This window comes from Anomaloglossus baeobatrachus, chromosome 4 (assembly GCF_048569485.1).
Source record: "Anomaloglossus baeobatrachus isolate aAnoBae1 chromosome 4, aAnoBae1.hap1, whole genome shotgun sequence".
NCBI classification, from domain to species: Eukaryota; Metazoa; Chordata; class Amphibia; order Anura; family Aromobatidae; genus Anomaloglossus; species Anomaloglossus baeobatrachus.
Genome location: NC_134356.1, coordinates 705,743,311 through 705,761,932, shown reverse-complemented (window position 1 = coordinate 705,761,932; position 18,622 = coordinate 705,743,311). Strand labels below are relative to the sequence as shown.

The following is an 18,622-nucleotide window of genomic DNA, read 5'->3' as shown; positions in this document are numbered from 1 at the left end:
GATCATAAGCCCCCTTTAGATCAAGTTTAGAAAACCATTGGGCTCCAGCGAGTTGATTAAACAGGTCAGATACAAGGGGAAAAGGATAGGGATTATGGACCGGGATATAATTAATCTCTCTAAAATCCAAGCATGGACGCAAACCTCCATCTTTTTCTTGACAAAGAAAAACCCCATGGCTACTGGAGAGGTGGAAGGTCGTTTATCTGTTTGTGCCACTTGGCCAGACTCTTGATTGTACTAATTCAAGGCATCTCTTTCTGGAAAAGAGGGAATAAACAAACGAGACTTAAGCGGGCTTTACACACTGCGATCTCGCTAGCAAGTTCGCAAGCGATCGTACCTGCCCCTGTCGGTTGTGCGACACGGGCAAATCGCTGCCCATCGCGCACAACCTCGCTTAACCCCGTCACACGGACTTACCTTCCCTGCAATGTCGCTCTGGCCGGCGAACCGCCTCCTTTCTAAGGGGGCGGGTCGTGCGGCGTCACAGCGACGTCACACGGCAGCCGTCCAATAGAAGCAGAGGGGGCGGAGATGAGCAGGACGTAACATCCCGCCCACCTTCTTCCTTCCTCATTGCCGGTGGATGCAGGTAAGGAGATGTTCGTCGCTCCTGCGGCTTCACACATAGCGATGTGTGGTGCCGCAGGAACGAGGAACAACATTGCTAATTAGAAGAAAATGATTTTTTGTTTTAGGACAACCTCTCTTTTGCAATCGTTTAAGATCACACATAAGTGTCACACGCTGCGATATCGTTAATGATGCCGGATGTGCATCACAAACACCGTGACCCCGACGATAAATCATTAAGGAGATCGTTGCGTGTAAAGGCCGCTTTAGTCATTTTGGTACCTGCTAGGTAATATATGATTACAGGATTGAATCCTATGTGTGGGGGAACGTCACACTCAGTCTCACAAAACACATCCTCAAAATCCTGAATAAGTCCAGGAAGATCTCACAGATGAGAAGGACTGAGTCAACCAACTGGAGGAACAAAACAAAAGTCCCCCCAGATTTAATCTCCCAAGTCTCCCAATTAATGGTAGGATTGCGTTTTACCAACCAGGGCATACCTAACACCAGTTAGCAGGTAAAGAAGGAAGGACCATGGGTGAGATGGACTCTGTAACCCTCCCACCTTTATGTCCACATTCACCTTAGAAGTAACATGACTTTGACAAAGGGAGAATTATCAATCTCTGACACTTGAATGGGATCCCCGAGAGTAGAAACACTGACCCCACAATCACTAGTGAAATGACTGTCAATGAGATCTAAGGGCGGCTTTGCACACTACGACATCGCAGGTGCGATGTCAGTGGGGTCAAATCGAAAGTGACGCACATCCGGCGTCACTTGCAATGTCGTAGTGTGTAAATCCTATATGATATGATGAACGAGCGCAAAAGTGTCGTTATCGTATCATCGGCAGCGACAGGTACGATGTTGTTCCTCGTTCCTGCGGCTGCACACATCGCTGTGTGTAAAGCCGCAGAGCGAGGAACATCACCTTACCTGCCTCCCGGCTGCAATGAGAAGGAAGGAGGTGGGCGGGATGTTTACATCCTGCTCATCTCCGCCCCTCGGCTGCTATTGGCCGCCTGCCGTGTAACGTCGCTATGACGCCGCACGACCCACCCCCTTAGGAAGGAGGCGGGTCGCAGGGCAGGCGAGTGCATGTGAAGCTGGCGTAGCGATAATTTTCGCTACGCCAGCTATCACAAGTATCGTACCTGCGACGGGGCGGGGACTATCGCACTCGACATCGCAGCATCGGCTTGCGATGTCGCAACGTGCAAAGCCCAGAATCTACCAATGCAGAGATGGCAAAAATGTATAGATTTTGTATCAAAGACACTTGTAGGAAAAATCCAGACGTACGCCTGAGATAATGTCAGACTCTTAGGACCTGTGCCAATAAAACCCCTTCTGTAATTTCATTCTTGTATTTAAAACACTGAATGACCTGGATGACCACAAGCAAAAACCAGTGAAGGTGCCGAGTTCAGTTCCCTCCTTGGGATCTCGGTAATTTCCATAGAATCGCCTGAGTCTACTGAATGAGAGGAAGAAGTCACGGACACCTGAACCAACCTGCGGATCGCTGACTCAGAACCTGCAACCTTATCGGGAGTCGTCATACATGAGACCCAGTGCAGAAAAGAAAACATCTACAGAGGGGAATATTGGAGAATCCTCAGGCAAAGAAAATGCCCAAACCTGAGGATCCCACAAAGCAGACATAATAATGCCCACACGCTGAACCTCCCTCCAGAAGACACTGGACGGAGGCGAAAATACACTTTACATGAAGAGAAAATAATGGAAAACTCACTTCAGTCCCCACTGACGCAGCCTTGTACCTTAGGTTTGGAGACCACCTTTGGATGGGATGAATCCTCAGCAGTGGCGGCGAGTGCACGCTGCTGATACTTAATCCCCGCTACTTCCTAAATCAGGGCCTTCACTTGTGCAGCCAAGGCGCTCACAGCGTCCATAGTGACGTCTCCACACAAACGGAAAATGGGGTGGGCTGGTGATAATGTTATGTGTGGCAAAGTAAGTACACAGGTGGTAAATAACAAAAATAAAACTATTACACCTTATCCGCCCGGGTCTTGTACAGACTATAGGTCCCCAAAAGACAGACTACGCAGAATGAGACAATGGCAATAGGATGACTCAGATGACAACCCGGACCTTTGCTTCATAAGCAGCCATCAAGGGGTCCACGTACCTCCTTAAGAATCCGGGGAAAGTGAAGGGTAAAATAAGAAAAATCAAAGCTATAATCTGCCAGGAGAAACACAAGAAACACGGGCTGGAGCTCCAGCAGGGTCACTTCAGAGATATCACCAGCCCGGAGAAGTGGAAGCCCGGGGAGCTAAGGCCACATGCACACGCTGCAACACACAAACTGCAACCAACACTGCACCTTGTCACACAGGGCCTGGAAATGGAAAAGTAACTGCCTGTAATGATGCCGCGGTTTTATTAATGCATTGCAAGGAGAAACAAAATATTATAGGACAACAGATAGATAGCTAGAATAGAAATAACAGAATAGCTCCATAGAGGGATAGCTAGCTTGCCCAGCAGTTTTTTTAATTTTTGGGTGTAAAAACATGACGTGGGACCCTCCATTTTTCATATCCAGCGCATGAACAGTAGAAGCTGCAGCCCACAGCTCACTGCTGTACCTTGGCTGGTTATAGATGGGATCCCACACTTTTTAAAAAAAAAAAATATTTGGAAAAAAAAAAAAAAAATTACATGGGGTCCCCCAATTTTTGAAAAGTAGCCAAGGTAAAGCAGACAACTGGTGGCTGATATCATTAGGGTGGGAAGGGACATCGTTATTTGGCTCTTTCCAGCCTAACAATAGCAGCCCACAACTGCCCCAGAAGTGGCGGATCCATAAGAAGCACCAATTTTGGCACTGGACCAAGCTCTTCTCGTTACTCTGGTGCAATGGCAATCGGGGTAATAGGGAGGTATAGGGGTGGGAATAATGGGGCATTTCTTGTCTATATAAAATGACGACTTCTGCCATTATCCTTTGCCCATCAGCTCTCTACTGCACCGCTCTCATGCTGCCTGGCTGAAGCACTGACTTCCATTATCTGGACATTGATGAATGTTCTCACGATTGCTTTTGGACCAACACCTCAGTCTGATAGTAGGACCCCGGCTCCTATATTGGCCTCCTGAGGAACCGCTAATGGGGAAACGCGTGGAGGCTTGCTTTTTGGTCCTTCGCCTGGTGATTGATGACACTGTGCCCAAATTTTTGGGATGACCATTTATTTGTGTGATTTTGTGCAGACCCTGCACCTGTCTGTATTAGTATTGGGCATTGAGCCCTGTGCACTTCATGTGGTTGATTATTGCACCTTGTAGGCACCGCACTTATTCTGTGACAGGAATTTCTAGGGTGATCTAGGGAGAGACGACGGTCAGTGGGGGCACCATACTGATTATTAGGGCCCTGACCTCCGCTGTCAGGTACGGCACAGGAAGAAGTGGTTTATTAGGGTCAGTATGTTCCCTCCTCTCTGCACCTAGTCCTGCATTTGTGTTCATTCTTAGGGTATTGTTTTTTAATAATTTATCTATTAAAATTTGTGATTTTAAGGGTTTTTGACTATGATATATGTGTTGAGAACACCCCTGCTTATCTTTTTTGGAAACTTAAGTGACTACCTAGAAGGCCAAGAAGTGAGTGAGTAACCCCATTATACCCTGTGTACAATATCACAGCACCCATAAATACAGACTCCAATTACAGGAAGCGGAGTCACCACTAGAGATGAACTGATAACATAATGACTGGAGCAAGAATGATCAATGGTGACACAGCACTCACAGGAGTCGCACAGGTCACAGCAACACAGGAGTCGCACAGGTCACAGCAATCACAGGAGTCGCACAGGTCAGAGCAATCACAGGAGTCGCACAGGTCAGAGCAATCACAGGAGTCGCACAGGTCACAGCAATCACAGGAGTCGCACAGGTCAGAGCAATCACAGGAGTCGCACAGGTCACAGAAATCACAGGAGTCGCACAGGTCAGAGCAATCACAGGAGTCGCACAGGTCAGAGCAATCACAGGAGTCGCACAGGTCAGAGCAACACAGGAGTCGCACAGGTCACAGCAATCACAGGAGTCGCACGGGTCAGAGCAACACAGGAGTCGCACAGGTCACAGCAATCACAGGAGTCGCACAGGTCAGAGCAATCACAGGAGTCGCACAGGTCACAGCAATCACAGGAGTCGCACAGGTCAGAGCAATCACAGGAGTCGCACAGGTCACAGCAATCACAGGAGTCGCACAGGTCAAAGCAATCACAGGAGTCGCACAGGTCAGAGCATTCACAGGAGTCGCACAGGTCAGAGCAATCACAGGAGTCGCACAGGTCACAGCAATCACAGGAGTCGCACAGGTCACAGCAATCACAGGAGTCGCACAGGTCACAGCAATCACAGGAGTCGCACAGGTCAGAGCAATCACAGGAGTCGCACAGGTCAGAGCAATCACAGGAGTCGCACAGGTCAGAGCAATCACAGGAGTCGCACAGGTCAGAGCAATCACAGGAGTCGCACAGGTCACAGCAATCACAGGAGCCACAGAGGTACAACGAATCACAGGAGCCACAGAGGTACAACGAATCACAGGAGCCGCAGAGGTCAAAGCAACACAGGAATCACACAGGTCGCACCACTCACAGGAGCAGCACTGGTCCCAACAAGGAGTCGCACAGACCACACCAATCAGAGGAGCCGCACAGATGACAGCAATCACAGAGTCGCAGAGGTCCCACCAATCACAGGAGTCGCACAGGTCCCACCAATCACAGAGTCGCAGAGGTCCCACCAATCACAGGAGCCGCACAGACCACACCAATTACAGGAGCCGCACAGATCACACCAATCACAGGATTCGCACAGGTCCCACCAATCACAGGAGTCGCACAGGTCCCACCAATCACAGAGTCGCAGAGGTCCCACCAATCACAGGAGTCGCACAGACCACACCAATTACAGGAGTCGCACAGGTCCCACCAATCACAGGATTCGCACAGGTCCCACCAATCACAGGAGTCGCACAGGTCTCACCAATCACAGGAGCCGCACAGGTCTCACCAATCACAGGAGTCGCACAGGTCCCACCAATCACAGGAGTCGCACAGGTCCCACCAATCACAAGAGTTGCACAGGTCCCACCAATCACAGGAGCCGCACACCCACACACCACAGAATCATACTGCCATAAGAAAGTGCACCAATCACACAGGCTATAGAGGGAGGACTGATCACATATTCACATCCCAGGGATCTCACACGATTCCAGGGATCACAACCATCACCATACATGGCACATAACACACCTACTGGGCTGCACAAGGCCCCTCGCTGAGGTTCATCTGATGAGGGACTTATCCGAGCCGCACGTCTGGATGGTCACCACGTTCTCAGCTGTAGAATGAGACAAGAAGAGCGGTAAGTGAAGCGTTACAGCAGCAAGCAGAGCAGTCATTGTAAGGCTCCACTCCTCACAGCGCAGGTAATGGCTGAACCTGTTGTAAATACCTCATTCAGCAAGAAGTCAATCTTTGACCTGATGGTGGTAAAGTAAACCAGATTGTTATTCAGCAACTTCAAAGCAATGTGTTAGGGATCAGACCCTATTTCTGGTCAAAAACTGAGAATCCGGGAGAATAGACCCAAACTGGGGGGCAAAAACTGAGAACTAGGGAGAATAGACCCAAACTAGGGGCACAAACTGAGAATCTGGCAGAATAGACCCAAACTAGGGGCAAAACCTGAGAACTAGGGACAATAGACCCAAACTAGGGGCAAAAACTGAGAACTAGGGAGAATAGACCCGAACTAGGGGCAAAAAGTGAGAACTAGGGAGAATAGACCCAAACTAGGGGCAAAAACTGAGAACTAGGGAAAATAGACCCAAACTAGGGGCAAAAACTGAGAATCGGGAGAATAGACCCAAACTAGGGGCAAAACCTGAGAATCGGGAGAATAGACCCAAATTGGGGGCAAAAACTGAGAACTAGGGAGAATCGACCCAAACTAGGGGCAAAAACTGAGAATCCGGGAGAATAGACCCAAACTAGGGGCAAAAAGTGAGAACTAGGGAGAATAGACCCAAACTAGGGGCAAAACCTGAGAATCGGGAGAATAGACCCAAATTGGGGGCAAAAACTGAGAACTAGGGAGAATAGACCCAAACTAGGGGCAAAAACTGAGAATCCGGGAGAATAGACCCGAACTAGGGGCAAAAAGTGAGAACTAGGGAGAATAGACCCAAACTAGGGGCAAAAACTGAGAATCCGGGAGAATAGACCCAAACTAGGGGCAAAAAGTGAGAACTAGGGAGAATAGACCCAAACTAGGGGCAAAACCTGAGAATCGGGAGAATAGACCCAAATTGGGGGCAAAAACTGAGAACTAGGGAGAATAGACCCAAACTAGGGGCAAAAACTGAGAATCCGGGAGAATAGACCCAAACTAGGGGCAAAAACTGAGAACTAGGGAGAATCGACCCAAACTAGGGGCAAAAACTGCGAATCCGGTAGAATAGACCCAAACTAGGGGCAAAAACTGAGAACTAGGGAGAATAGACCCAAACTAGGGGCAAAAACTGAGAACTAGGGAGAATAGACCCAAACTCGGGGCAAAAACTGAGAACTAGGGAGAATAGACCCAAACTAGGGGCAAAAACTGAGAACTAGGGAGAATAGACTCAAGCTGGGGTCAAAATCTGAACATGTGGAAATAGCCCCAAACTGGAAGCAAAACCCACCCTGGAAGAATAGACCCAAACTGGATGCAAAAACTGTCACACAGTGACTATCGGGGTTTCAGCAAGTACATGAGACCCCCCGGCGAGCACTGCAACACACAGGGTATATTGTACTACGGTGGGGTCTGGCCCTAGGGAAGGGGGGAGGGCAGGATCACCTCCTAAACTCACTTGAGGCAGATCCTTGCACTCCCTAACATCCCTATGTGGGCTCTTTCACCCTGTCAACGATCATGTGCCAATCCCTGTCTTCCCTGGACTCAGCCCTGCAGGGGTGGACATACAGTCATATGAAAAAGTTTTCCCACCCCTATTAATGTTAACCTTTTTTCTTTATAACAATTTGGGTTTTTGCAGCAGCTATTTCAGTTTCATATATCTAATAACTGATGGACTCAGTAATATTTCTGGATTGAAATGAGGTTTATTGTACTAACAGAAAATGTGCAATCCGCATTTAAACAAAACTTGACCGGTGCAAAAGTATAAGCACCCTTATCAATTTCTTGATTTGAACCCTCCTAACTAGTTTTTACTGACTTACTAAAGCACTAAATTGGTTTTGTAACCTCATTGAGCTTTGACCTTCATAGGCAGGTGTATCCAATCATGAGAAAAGGTATTTAAGGTGGCCACTTGCAAGTTGTTCTCCTATTTGAATCTCCTATGAAGAGTGGCATCATGGGCTCCTCAAAACAACTCTCAAATGATCTGAAAACAAAGATTATTCAACATAGTTGTTCAGGGGAAGGATACAAAGAGTTGTCTCAGAGATTTAAACTGTCAGTTTCCACTGTGAGGAACATAGTAAGGAAATGGAAGAACACAGGTACAGTTCTTGTTAAGCCCAGAAGTGGCAGGCCAAGAAAAATATCAGAAAGGCAGGGAAGAAGAATGGTGAGAACAGTCAAGGACAATCCACAGACCACCTCCAAAGACCTGCAGCATCATCTTGCTGCAGATGGTGTCACGGTGCATCAGTCAACAATACAGCGCATGTTGCACAAGGAGAAGCTGTATGGGAGAGTGATGCGAAAGAAGCCGTTTCTGCAAGCACGCCACAAACAGAGTCGCCTGAGGTATGCAAAAGCACATTTGGACAAGCCAGTTACATTTTGGAAGAAGGTCCTGTGGACTCAAAGAAAGATTGAGTTGTTTGGTCATACAAAAAGGCGTTATGCATGGAGGCAAAAAAACACGGCATTCCAAGAAAAGCACTTGCTACCCACAGTAAAATTGGTGGAGGTTCCATCATGCTTTGGGGCTGTGTGGCCAATGCCGGCACCGGGAATCTTGTTAAAGTTGAGGGTCGCATGGATTCAACTCAGTATCAGCAGATTCTTGACAATAATGTGCAAAAATCAGTGACGAAGTTGAAGTTATGCAGGAGATGGATATTTCAGCAAGACAATGATCCAAAACACCGCTCCAAATCTACTCAGGCATTCATGCAGAGGAACAATTACAATGTTCTGGAATGGCCATCTCAGTCCCCAGACCTGAATATCATTGAACATCTGTGGGATGATTTGAAGTGGCTGTCTATGCTCGGCGACCATCAAACTTAACTGAACTGGAATTGTTTTGTAAACAGGAATGGTCAAATCTACCTTCATCCAGGATCCAGGAACTCATTAAAAGCTACAGGAAGCCACTAGAGGCAGGGATTTCTGCAAAAGGAGGATCTACAAAATATTAATGCCACTTTTATGTTGAGGTGCACATACTTATGCACTGGTCAAATTTTGTTTAAATGCGGATTGCACATTTTCTGTTAGTACAATAAACCTCATTTCAATCCAGAAATATTACTCAGTCCATCAGTTATTAGATATATGAAACTGAAATAGCTGCTGCAAAAACCCAAATTGTTATAAAGAAAAAAGGTTAACATTAATAGGGGTGCCCAAACGTTTTCATATGACTGTATATCATTAGCGCAACCTGTGGAACCACATAGGGGCCCAAGAGGTAAGGGGGCCCATTCCCACCTCCAAAATAGGAGGAATTGTGCGTTATGAGCCCTTTGTAATAGTTCATCATATACTGTTCTTGCACAGGGGCCCTTTTCCACCCGTGTCCGCCAATGCAGCCCTATATAGTGTGCAGGGCAGCGGGAATGCTAGTCTCGCTCTAGGTTAATGACACAGAGAGGATAAGATAGGGGTAAAATAAACCGCAATCATACATATCACTCCAAACATCAAGAAGTAATGAGGAATGGACCAGAAGGGTAACCAAAAAGGAGTAAAGAAGGGTAAAACTCAACACCGCTTTCACCCATCAAATGTTCTCTAAAAGTTATAGAGGGGATTTGTCTTCGGTCGTTAGCAGAACAGAGAGAGGTAATGTCACTGGGTGGAAAGTGCGGAAGCTGGGGTGCAAATTGATCCAGGTGGTGGGATTGGCCAGGACGGCAATACACAACCATCACTTGCAATGAGAAGGTGTGAAGAGTCCGATGGTGTGGACCTGAACAGAAGCAGACACCTCCACCTTGTCTGCTCTGGGGGGGGATGAGAGGACTGTAGCCCCCCATTTGAGAGCTCAGCAGCAGCGGAGGTATCAGACTGCTGGATCCAGGTGTCAGTGACTCCCACAAGGTTAGGGCATTAGAAGTCATGGACGCCGGGAGCTTGTTGCACTCTGATCTGGGGCAGTATATAACGCTGATAATCCAGTCACATCCAGAGCTGCAGTGACACGACGCCACTGCTGTGACCACACTTCTTCCCACCATAAATACAGGTCATTAATAACATTTACCAATGGAAATATTTGAAGAACTAATAGGACAGACGGTGTCTCCTAATTCACTACAATACACCCCTATTTACTGACTCCTCAGATTGACTCTCCCCATCATGGGCACCTTCAGTACTTAGTACAGGCTTTCTGGCTGTTATAACCTGCTGCAAACGTGATATATCACCAGACACAAGCTTCTCGCAGGATTCCAAAGGATTCTGGCTCAGTCCTCGTCATAACCAATGGTCTCCAGGTCACTAATAATCTTGTGTTTGGTACTGCAGAATATTTTCTATAGGGCTGAAGCCGCAGTGACGGTCACTCCAGAAACCTCCACAACCTCTGAAACCAAGTTTTGGTGGACTCTGAGGTGCAGGGTGTGACGGGGTATGCGACAGAGCAGTAAGGGACACCAGACCGATGAACAATCTAAGAAGATTTAAATGAGGCAGGGAGCATAAAACATCCAAATATCCAAATGGTTTTTTAGAGTCCACACAAAGGAAGCAGATCTGGGGCAATCCGACGCCAAGGAGAATGCAACAGTCCTCAGATGCGTTCCCTAAATCCAGCAGCGTGGCAGCTGATCCTCAATGTCCAATCGTCCATGTACGGGCAAACAGGAGCTGGCCTCAGCACAGGTCCTAGCCCTTCACCCAACAAAGCATAACTAAACTAAAAAACATGTGGCTGAATCTCCCACCTCTCCTTAGATCCATCCCCTTAACATTTGCTACTTGTAGCTACTAGTTAGAAAGAAGTTCCTAGACACAGTCTCCAGAGATTGTGTACTAGGGAAGCCCCCTGCAGAGAACAATATATATGCAACCCCCACCAAATCAAGGACAATAGCTACTGCTGAAGCCTGATTGCAATAGGATACAGGCTGGGGGGATATAATGTTACAACCCCTTCCCCCCTCAAATTTGTGTACGGACTAGTGACCTCAACAGGTTGCTTGTCAAGTGCACGTAAACATGGCGGACCTGACTCAGGACTCTTCTTACCTGGACAATCCGTCTGCATTTTGGTGTTGGCTGCCCCTTCTATATTGTATTGTAAAGCTATAGGGTTGAAGAGCCAGGCTCCATCGTAGTAAGCGTCCATTGTCCCCAGAGACTCTGTTCAGCCAGGTGAGGGGATTGTGATCAGTAACCACAGTAAATTCTCGTCCATACAAATACGGCCTTAGTTTCCTAAGGGCCCACACTACAGCTAGACATTCCTTCTCAACAGTTGCATAGGCCACTTCTCGGTCCAGCAGTTTCCTGCTGGGATAGGCGATGGGGTGCTCCTCCCCGGCTGCATTCACCTGGCTGAGGACAGCTCCCAGTCCATAAGAAGAGGCATCCGTTTGCACAATGAATCTCCTCTTGTAGTCTGGAGCAGCCAGAACAGGGTCGCAGACCAAGGCGTCCTTCAGCCGGTTAAAAGCCTCATCACAGGCTGGAGTCCAGATCACTAGCCGGGGCATCGTTTTCTTCGTGAGATCTATAAGGGGCTTGGCCACGGAGCTGAAAGGAGAAACAAATTTTCGGTAATAACTGGCAGTGCCCAAAAAAGCCATAACTTGTTTCTTGGTTTGGGGTACAGGCCAGTCTCTAATAGCCTGGACTTTAGGGTTCAGGACGTAACTTCCCTCCTCCTACTCAATGCCCTAGGTATTGGACTTCACCCATCCCCAATTGGCATTTATCAGGTCGAATAGTTAGGCCTGCTGCGAGAATCCGGTCAAGAACAACAGCTACTTGATTCAGATGTTCCTCCCATGTGTGGATGAAGATGGCGATATCATCCAGGAAGGCACAAGCGAAGTCGCCACATCCCCGGAGTATCTGGTCCACCATTCTCTGAAAGGTTGCAGGGGCATTTTTCATTCCGAAAGGCATGTTTAGAAATTCATACAGACCAAAGGGGGTTATAAAAGCCGACCTCTCTCTACCTTCCTCCGTCAGGGGAATTTGCCAGTATCCTTTACTGAGATCCAAGGTGGTGACGTATCGTGCCCCAGCTAGCCGGTCTAGAAGTTCATCAATGCGGGGCATTGGGTAAGCATCACTGATAGTATGGTCATTTAGTCATCTGTAGTCCACACAAAATCGAGTACTCCCATCTTTCTTGGGTACTAACACAACAGGAGAGGCCCAAGGACTATGGGAGGCTTGAATCACCCTAAGCTATAACATCTCCTCCAGCTTATGCTGCATGGTGTTTCTAACTGATTCTGGTACCCGGTAGGGAGCCTGCTGTATGGGACGAATGCCCTGAGTGTCCACATGATGTTGGGTTACTGTGGTTCAACCTGGTCGGGATGAGAAAGCAGCCTGTCTCTGATGGAGCACTCCCAGCATTTGTTTTTTCTGTAAGGAATCTCATTGTAGATTGTAAGCTCTCACGAGCAGGGTTGTATTTTTTTTGTATACACTATTTTTTTTTCCCCTCTAAATATTGTATTTCTATAACTGTTACTTGTTTGTATATGATCCTCCTGAATTGTAAAGTGCTACGGAATATGTTGGCGCTATAGAAATAAAGATTATTATTATTATTATAAGTGATCTCTCAGAGGAACCTGTTCCACAGTGGATGGTGCTCTGGCTGCTTCAACAAGATCAGGTAATGGGTCCTCATCCTCCTGACCATCTTCTGATGCCAGCCGACAGCTTGCTATCATAGGTAATATCCGATCATGGTACTCCTTAATCATATTCAGATGGACAGTCCTTTGTCTTAGACCCTGATCATCTAGAGCAAGAAGGTAATTGGTGTCGTTTAGTTTTCTGAGAACCCGGAAGGGACCCTCTAATGTTGTCTAGAGTTTATTTTTCCGATGGGGAACAATCATTAAGACTTGTTGTCCCTCTACAAATTCTCGATAGCGTGCTTTGCGGTCATACCATGTCTTCTGTCTGGTTTGAGCCATCCGCACATGATTCTGAGCCAAACTAGCAAGTTGAGCCAGGGTTTCCCGAAGCTTGAGGACATATGGAACAACAGGGGTTCCTGTATCTTCAACTTGCTCCTCCCAATATTCCTTTAGCAGAGTTAAGGGTCCTCTGACCTTTCTTCCATAAAGTAGTTCAAAGGGGGAAAACCCAGTGGACTCCTGGGGAACTTCCCGATAGGCGAACAGGAGATGGGGTAGGTACTTCTCCCAGTCTGAATCCCTGTCAGTGAAGGCCCTTAGCATATTTTTCAGTGTTTGATTAAACCGTTCACAAAGTCCATTGGTTTGAGGATGGTATGCTGTAGTTCGAATTGCCCGTACTCCACAGGTGCGCCACAGACACTGCACCAACTCTGACATAAACTGGGAGCCTTGGTCCGATAAGATCTCACTTGGGAATCCTACTCGGGTGAAAATGGTAACAAGGGCCTAGGCCACCTTGGCTGCAGAAATACTTGACAAGGCCACGGCTTCTGGATATCGGGTGGCGTAGTCCACAACAGTGAGAATGTACTGCTTTCCAGATTTACTTGGTTTAGCCAGAGGTCCAATGATATCGACAGCTACTCTTTGAAAGGGTTCTTCTATTATAGGGAGTGGTTGCAAGGGTGCCTTTGGGTGATCTCCAGGTCGCCCTCTACGCTGACATATGTCGCAGGTTCGGCAGAAATGCGGCACTGCTTGAGAAATTCCAGGCCAATAGAAAATTTGAGTCAATCGTCTCTCGGTGCGGGTTTTCCCTTGATGGGCAGCAGTAGGAATGTCATGAGCAAGGTGTAATAGGGAAATTCTGTATTTCTGAGGAACAATCAGCTGTTTGCTATAAGTTCAGGGCTTATCTAAGGAGTCAGAGTTGGTAACCCGATATAGAAGTCCATTTTCTCTGATAATTTTTTCCCCCATTTTCTCCTAACTGCCCTACTTCAGCCCGAGCTCTAAAGCTAGCCAGGGTGGGGTCAGTCTCTACCTCTTGTCTAAACTGAATTTTATCCCAAGTGACATTCATATGAGACCCACAAGAAGAATCACTCACCGGCTGTGACGGTAGTTCGGGTGGCCTCATTTCCATTGATGGGTTGAACACGTCCACATCTGCTGCTCTCTTGGCTTGACTTCTGGTTATCGCACCGACAAAGTGGCATTGAAGATTCCCCACATCATTCCCTAGAAAAATGTCTGCAGGAAGGCCGCTCATCACACCAATCATGCATTGTTTTGCCCCAAAGCCATAATCCAGGGTCACACTCGCTCTTGGAATGTATCCCTTTTGCATTGCTTCTGGTTGAATTACTCAAGGATCTGCTATGGTGAGAAAAGCCCCAGTGTCACGAAAGCCAACAACTTTTTGGCCATCCAGCACGGCCTCCTGTAGATGTTTATGCTGAAGATCAGAAGAACGGGCGGCTGTGGCTCGCACCCCATAGACTCCTTGTAGGGAAGTCAACATATCAGAGTCACTTGGCAAATCATCAGGGAGTGAATCCAGCGCTTCTCCTGTTGAGGTTGTCTGTAGATAATGGACAGGCAAAGGGGGTCTGTAACTGTTTTGCCTCCGAACACCTGGACAGTGAGCTTGCAGATGACCAGGCTGCCAACATCCATAACATCTGCGTTCTATGATTCTTTCTCCACGTCGTACTCCCAAAGAGGAGGCAGGAGTAATAGAAGGCACATTCACACGGGGTCTGCCATGTGTTGGTAGTCTAGTGGGACGGTGAACATTAGAGGCCAAAGGACAAGGGACCACTGGTGCTGGGGAGCTGATAGTTTTTTACTGACTAGTAGCCTTTTCCATTTTTTCCATTGAGGCTTGATGGTGAGAAGCTCATCAGCTAGAGTGGCAGCTTGTTCCACAGTTGACGGCTTTCTCTCACGCACCCATTCCCTGATTTCAGCAGGGCACCTGGCATAGAACTTCTCTTTCATGATGACCTGGAGGAAGGTCTCCCAAGTTAAGGCCCCTCTCTCCCTCCAGCCAGCGATGGCATACTTGTTTCAGTCTGTGGGCATACATCTTGAAAGACACTTCTCCATCACAGGCTAACGTACGGAACTGAGACCTATAAGTATCTGGGGTCACGGCATAATGTTCCAGAATGGTCTGTTTTATCTCCCCATACTCACAATTCCACTGAGGGTCCATAGCTCTATAGGCGTCGGCAGCTCCACCCTCCAAAAGGCCCACCAGGTGTCTGACTCGCTCTCTTTCTGGGACTTCCATTAATCAGCACTGATGCTCAAAGTCCTGGAAGAAGCCCTCAATGTCGCCTGCAGCTTCATTAAATGGCTTAAAGCCCTTGCGGGACACTCTGGAGAATTCCCTCATAGTTGGTGCTGTGGTTACAGTTTGTCTGGAGCCTCTAGCTGCTTCCACAGCAAACCTCCTCTCCAGCAATGCCCTCTCTTGAGCTCTGCAAATGGCATCCATCTTATATTCAATGGTGACCTCATCTCCCAGCAGTGCCATCTCCTCCTCATACCACACAACCCATTGACTTTTTCGGGTATTTACCCCCAGCTCCCGTTTTTCCTCCCCTTGTTGTGGAAATTGTTCCTCGGTGCCATCTTGCAGGCAAGCATTTTCCAATGCCTCAATTAGTTGCTCCTTAGAGAGTCCTTTGTAGCCGACTCCTAATTCACGGGCCTTTGTTTGTAGGTTCACCACAGTCCAGTTCCTGTATCCTGAGGTTCTGGTTTCAGATGTTGATAGGCCGTTGTCCTCAATTTCTTCTGCTCTGATCCCGCCGCTGCCACCAGTTTGTGACGGGGTATGCGACAGAGCAGTAAGGGACAACAGACCGATGAACAATCCAAGAAGATTTAATGAGGCAGGGAGCATAAAACATCCAATATCCAAATGGTTCTTTAGAGTCCACACAAAGGAAACAGATCTGGGGCAATCCGACGCCAAGGAGAATGCAACAGTCCTCAGATGCGTTCCCTAAATCCAGCAGCGTGGCAGCTGATCCTCAATGTCCAATTGTCCATGTACGGGCAAACAGGAGCTGGCCTCAGCACAGGTCCTAGCCCTTCACCCAACAAAGCATAACTAAACTAAAAAACATGTGGCTGAATCTCCCACCTCTCCTTAGATCCATCCCCTTAACATTTGCTACTTGTAGCTACTAGTTAGAAAGAAGTTCCTAGACACAGTCTCCAGAGATTGTGTACTAGGGAAGCCCCCTGCAGAGAACAATATATATGCAACCCCCACCAAATCAAGGACAATAGCTACTGCTGAAGCCTGATTGCAATATGATACAGGCTGGGGGGATATAATGTTACACTGGGATATTTGTCTTGACACCGAGCTGCAACTCCTTACAGAAGGCCGGACATTTCCTCCTAGGATTTTCTGATACCTGATTGAATTCACCTTGCCCTCCACCTGCTGCAGGTCTCTAGACTTGAGGCACCACCAAGCTCCCGCAGTTCTCCATTGTAGTCATCACTGAGCCCCCACCATGCTCCATTGTAGTCATTGCCGAGCCCCCGTCGTGCTTCACTGTAGACATCGCTAAGCCCCCACCAAGCCCCCCTATGCTCCACTGTAGATATCACTGAGCCCCCGCCATGCTTCACTGTAGACATCACCGAGCCCCCCGCCATGCTTCACTGTAGACATCACCGAGCCCCTTTTGTGCATCACAGTGGGCAGGGTGTTCTTCTCGAAGGAAGATTCATTTTTTCACCCTCAGACATCACCGAGACATATTCCTGTCCTGTTGGGTTCTGTTTAGTCGCTTCCCAGAACAAAGTGCAGACTGTGGTAATTTCTGTGGTTCTGGACTGATCTGAGACTTTTGGGTCAGTAGTGGTGACGTTCTGGAGATCTGATCGGTGTTCCGATGTAAACACTTCCAGCTGTGTCTCTTGGGTCATTCACTGCTGCATCGTTAGGTTGTAGCCCCCATATTTAACAATGAACTATTCTCTTAAAGGGGTTGTCCAAGATTGGATAGCAGTCTGCAGCCACTCTGTGACTTGAGACTTCTGTTCCCTCACAGTGTGCACCCCCGCACGTTGTCAGGATTCTTCGGTGCCGCAGACGAAAGCAGGCAGCCACATGACCATAAGTGATCTGCTTTCTTCGCAGCCAAATTTTGATCAGACGAGCGTGGCCTCGCACAATATGAGAGACCGAGGATGTGTAGTTGGCACGTGACCTAACGTATGTTAATCGCTCCCACCACCAGCATCAGAGAATCCTGACAGTGCACAGGGCGCGAGCTGTGATGATTCAAAAGTCTGCAGCAACATAGACAACTGCTTTAAATTGTTAGAAGATTGTTGTGATGACTCGAGACATGAGAGAGGTAAGATTCCTCAATAACAGGGCAGCAAGTCGCAACAGCCAGAGGGGCAACGGGTCCCAACAGCCAGAGGGGCAGCGGGTCCCAACAGCCAGATGGGCAGCGGGTCACAACAGCCAGAGGGGCAGCGGGTCCCAACAGTCACAGGGGATGGTCATAAAGGTGTGAATGAGGCAGAGACAGTAGCAGTAAGGGCGGCTTTGCACGTTGCGACATCGCAAGCCGATGCTGCGATGTCGCACGCGATAGTCCCCGCCCCCGTCGCAGGTACGATACCGTGTGATAGCTGGCGTAGCGAAAATTATCGCTACGCCAACTTCACATGCACTCACCTGCCCTGCGACCGTCGCTCTGGCCGACGACCCGCCTCCTTCCTAAGGGGGCGGGTCGTGCGGAGTCATAGCGATGTCACACTGCAAGCGGCCAATAGCGGCGGAGGGGCGGAGATGAGCAGGATGTAAACATCCTGCCCACCTCCTTCCTTCCGCATATCCTACGGGAGCCGCGGTGACGCCGGTAGATGTTCCTCGCTCCTGCAACTTCACACACAGCGATGTGTGCTGCCGCAGGAGCGAGGAACAACATCGGACCGTCGCGCCAGCGTAATTATGGATTACGCCGACGCTGCACCGATGATACGATTACGACGATTTTGCGCTCGTTAATCGTATCATCTAGGCTTTACACACTACGATGTCGCATGCGATGCCGGAAGTGCGTCACTTTCAATTTGACATCGCACCTGCAATGTCATAGTGTGCAAAGCCCGCCTAAAGGCCCCGTCACACTAAGCAACATCGCTAGCAACATCGCTGCTAACGAACAACTTTTGTGACGTTGCTAGCGATGTTGCTGTGTGTGACATCCAGCAACAACCTGGCCCCTGCTGTGAGGTCGTTGGTTGTTGCTGAATGTCCTGGGCCATTTTTTATGCAAAACCGGAGGAATTGGAGAATGAGGCAACAGGCATATGCAAAAATTATCATTTTATTCATTAAAATACATACAAATTGACATAAGGATTATATTGCATGGGTGGAAGAAGTCGACCCAGCAGTGAGACATAAAAGTAGGAGTAAGGAGAGAAGAGGAGGGGGGAAATGGTGGGGCAACCTGCCGACCAGGACCAACCAAATTATGGTTAAAGATTATTATAGTGCCACCACTCACAAAATTGTCATGTGGTGAATTGTGACAAGGAGAGCAGACCGGGCAGTATGATGGAATTCAAAAATAATCTGCAGAGTGCATGTACCTATGTTAATGTTTCCCCCAGGGACACGC

General features: G+C 48.2%; 1 protein-coding gene across 2 annotated transcripts in view; it reads right to left on the bottom strand.

Annotated features, from left to right (window-relative positions):
* Nucleotides 1–18,622, bottom strand: part of SLC16A13 (solute carrier family 16 member 13) — a 36,074-nt gene that overhangs the window by 12,957 nt on the left and 4,495 nt on the right. Inside the window, exon 2 of one of the 2 annotated variants that reach the window (XM_075346778.1) lies at nucleotides 5,898–5,985. The gene's annotated coding sequence lies outside the window, so the exon portion shown is untranslated. The remainder of the gene's footprint in view (nucleotides 1–5,897; nucleotides 5,986–18,622) is intronic. The other variant, XM_075346779.1, reaches the window with a different exon arrangement.